We start from the raw sequence: 4,402 nt of genomic DNA, 5'->3' as shown, positions 1-4,402 counted from the left end.
TACCCCTACCCTATTACTCTACATTTACCCCTGACTAATGCACCTAACCTACACATCCCTGAACACTATGGGGCAATTTAACAAGGCCAATTCATCTAACCTGACATCTTTTGAACTATGGGAGGAAATCAGAGCACTCACACCAACATAGGGAGTATGTACCAACTCCACACAGTCTCCCGAGGCTGGAATCAAACACGGATCCTTGGCACTGCGAGGCAGCAGTGCTAACCACTGAGCCACCGTGCCACCCTAAATGGGGCTGTTGGAGGTAGCCAGCTTGAGAGAAAGGTACTGAGCAGAAGTGAAGCAAGTCCCCTGTGTGCAATTGAACTGGGAAGGAATATGTGAACTGTTCTATTCAAGTGTAGAGTTCAGTATCATTTCTTACATATGATCCTCTTAGCAGAAAAAGAGATCAGTAATTGCTTTAGGTGATTCCTGCATTGTTATTGTTAGCTTTTCCCAATGGACATGCAAAAAAGAATATACTCATCTATTTTATTTGAAGACTGACTTGGAGCATTACCAGGGAACCATCTTATTCATCTATGATTTGTACTTGCCATTCTGTGCATCATTTTTATTTGAGGTCCAAAATGTGTCTGGGCTAACTTTGCTAACCCAGTGACTTAGTAGAGACAGTTTACAAAGTGGTTACATTCCATGAACATAATTTTCTCATTTAGAATCTCATCAGTACAGTTCCACAAAGTCAACTTCACTTACATTCTTCTCAATTCATATGTTCCTTCCAGACAATTCAATTTGATTATCTAACAATAATATTTGATTGTCTTCTACCAGTGTAAGCACAGATAGAAATTGTTATTGTTTATAATTTCTTCACAGATGGTAAAATAAAATCTGGAGTTAAATAATTAATGTGTCAATATATTTAGTTCATTTTCCCATAATTTCATAATAGAAATCAAAAGACTATTTTGTATTGCTTATTTATTCTTTATCTCAAAAGGTTTGAGCATTGCTGGCTAGGGCAGTATTTATTATGGTTATAGAGTCAGAGTGTCATACAGCATGGAAACAGACCCTTTGATCCAATCAGTCCATGCCAACCATTATCCCAAACTATACTAATCCCACCTGCCTGCGCCTGGCCCATATCCCTCCTTTCTTATTCAGGTACTTATCCAAGTGTCTTTTAAACATTGTAACTTTACCTGCATCCACCACTGTCTCTAACGGTTCGTTCCACACATGAACCACTCTGCGTAAAAAAGTTGCCCGTCATGTACTTTTGAAATCTTTCTCCTTTCACAATAAAATGTGCCCCCCTAGTCTTGAAATCCCCCATCCTAGGGAAAAGACCCTTGCTATTCACTTTACCTTATACTCCTCATGGTTCTAAAAACCTCAACAAGGTCGCCCCTCAACTCCTTACATTCCAGTGACAGAAGACCCAGTCTATCCAACCTCTCCCTATAATTCAAACCTTGCAGCATCCTGGTAAATCTTTTCTGAACAGTCTCCAGTTTGATAATATCCTTCCTATAACAGTGGGCGACCAGAACTAGACACAGTATTCCAGAAGAGGCCTCACCAATGTCCTGTACAACTTCAACATGGCTTGCCAACTCCTACACTCAATGCTCTAAGCAATGAAGGCAAGTGTGCTAAATGCCTTCTTTAATCACCCTGTCTACATGAGGTCACAAGCAAACTGGAGGAAGAACACCTCATTTTCCACCTCGGGAGCTTACAACTTAACAGCCTTAACATAGAATTCACCAGCTTCTCCTCAACACCAACCCCCCAACCTCATCCCAGGCCCAGTCCTCCCTCTTCACCCCGCCCTCTTAACCTGACCCTACCTGTCATCATCCTTCCGACTGACCAATAATCGGCCACCTGCATCCTCCTTTTGCCATCCTGCCTTCCTTTCACCCAGCCCCACTCTCAACCTCTAATTTCTTCACAGCCCATTCCTCCCCCTCCAGTCCTGATGAAAGGTTCTGACCTAAGAAATGTCAACTCCCTTTCTCCCCTGATGCCGCTGTGCTTTTTCAGGTTCCATTCTTTATCTACCCTGTCTACATGTGATGCAAACTTTAAAGAATTATGTACCTGAACCCCCTGGCCTCTCTGTTCTCCAACACTACCCAGGGCCCTACTTTTAAGTGCATATGACCTTCCCTTGTTTGTTGTACCAAAATGCAATACCTCACATTTATCCAAATTAAACTCCATCTGCCACTCCTTAGCCCATTGACCCAACTATTCTTGAGAAGGCAGTGATGAGCCACCTTCTTGAATCATGACAGTCCAAAAGGTATAGGTGCAAACACAATGAAACGGAAGTTGGAGGATTTTTACCCACTGACAAGTAGTTGCAATATGAATGTACCTCTGAGCACTGTACCCTCAACCTCAAGAAGACAGTGAGTAATGTCCTCATGAGACATCTTCAGGCGCCAAGGTAGACGGCAGAGGGTGGTGGTAGAGGGTTGCTTTTCAGACTGGAGGCCTGTGACGGTGGAGTGCCACAAGGATCAGTGCTGGGTCCACTGATTTTCGTCATTTATATAAATGATTTGGATGTGAACATAGGAGGTATAGTTAGTAAGTTTGCAGATGACATCAAAATCGGAGGTGTAGTGGACAGCGAAGAAGGTTACTTCAGATTACAACAGAATCTTGATCAAATGGGCCAATGGGCTGAGGAGTGGCAGATGGAGTTTAATTTAGATAAATGCGTGGTGCTGCATTTTGGAAAAGCAGATCAGGGCAGGAAGTATACACTTAATGATAAGATGCTCGGGAGTGTTGCTGAACAAAGAGACCTTGGAGTGCATGTTCATAGCTCCTTGTAAGTGGAGTCACAGGTAGATAGGATAGTGAAGAAGGCGTTTGGTATGCTTTCCTTTATTGGTCAGAAAATTGAGTACAGGAATTGGAAGGTCGTGTTGCGGCTGTTCAGGATGTTGGTTAGGCCACTGTTGGAATATTGCGTGCAATTCTGGTCTCCTTCCTATCGGAAAGATGTCGCGAAGCTTGAAAGGGTTCAGAAAAGATTTACAAGGATGTTGCCAGGGATGGAGGATTTGAGCTAAAGGGAGAGGCTGAATAGGCTGGGACTGTTTTCCTTGGAGCATCAGAGGCTGAGGGGTGACCTTATAGAGGTTTATAAAATCTTGAGGGGCATGGATAGGATAAATTGACAAAGTCTTTTCCCTGCGGTGGGGGAATCCAGAACTAGAGGACATAGGTTTAGGGTGAGGGGGAAAGATATAAAAGGGACTTAAGGGGCAATTTTTTCACACAGAGGGTGGTGCGTATATTGAATGAGCTGCCAGAGGCAGTAATAGAGGCTGGTACAATTATAGCATTTAAAAGGCATCTGGATGGGTATATGAATAGGAAGGGTTTATAGGGATATGGGCCAAGTGCTGGCAAATAGGACTAGATTAGATTAGGATATCTGGTGGACATGGATGAGTTGGACCATACTTGCTGTACATCTCTCTGACTCTATGACTGTATGACCTCCAAGTCCCTTTCCTCATCACAAAACATCACTAGGTCAGAATCCTCACTAATATCTCCTCCCCTGGCATAGATTCCCTTAATGGTTCTTGTTCCTGTATGAAGCACAAAAGGCCATTTCTTTTGGATTAAAGGCCTTCAGGTAAATTGGAATTGTTTGTGGTGGAGTGTCTCCAGGATGCAGCAGGCTCACACTACTACCACCAAATGCTGCCTTATCATCCGAGCACAAAGAGAGATTCAAGGAAATGATTTGACAAATATACCTTACTGCTGGGAGCAGTTTTGTCACATGAAACTTTCTGATACAGCTTGCACAATTTGATTGATTTTAATAGATGGGAGGTCAGGACAGTACATTTGCAATTTCTTGATGTACACAATCAGTAGCAATGGGTGAGGTGATCTACCAATGGTTCCAACACAAATAAACAGGTAGAATTTGAGCAGAACAAATCTGACAACCCAACCCATTAATTTGGTAGTCACTGATTTCCAGAAACTGTGAACGTTAACCCCTGAAATCTAATTAACTGATGTAAGAGGTAGTTGGATTCTGTGTGTGAGCAAGAAGGAGGTTGGTCCCAATGGAACTTTCCTTTATGTAAGGGGTAAGTCAGACAAATGGGAATGTGAGAATCTTCCTCACTATTATAATGCAACAGTTTTAATTCACAGAACCAACAGGTTTCATCCAAATGTGTGAATTAGAGGTGTTTGTTTGCATACACAAGTTCTGGAATATTACGCCACTAAACATAAAATTAACCATAAGAACAAACCAGTAAGTACTAAGAGCCTGCATTTTTTTTCAAAGTACAAAAGATATAAGGTCAGGAGTAGACTACTCACCTCTTCGAGCTCGGGTCTATTACAGATTGTGTTAGTATCCAAAAAG

This window comes from Chiloscyllium plagiosum, chromosome 21 (assembly GCF_004010195.1).
Source record: "Chiloscyllium plagiosum isolate BGI_BamShark_2017 chromosome 21, ASM401019v2, whole genome shotgun sequence".
Lineage (NCBI taxonomy): Eukaryota > Metazoa > Chordata > Chondrichthyes > Orectolobiformes > Hemiscylliidae > Chiloscyllium > Chiloscyllium plagiosum.
The sequence above is the reverse complement of the archived record's forward strand: the minus strand, read 5'-3'. Positions refer to the sequence as shown.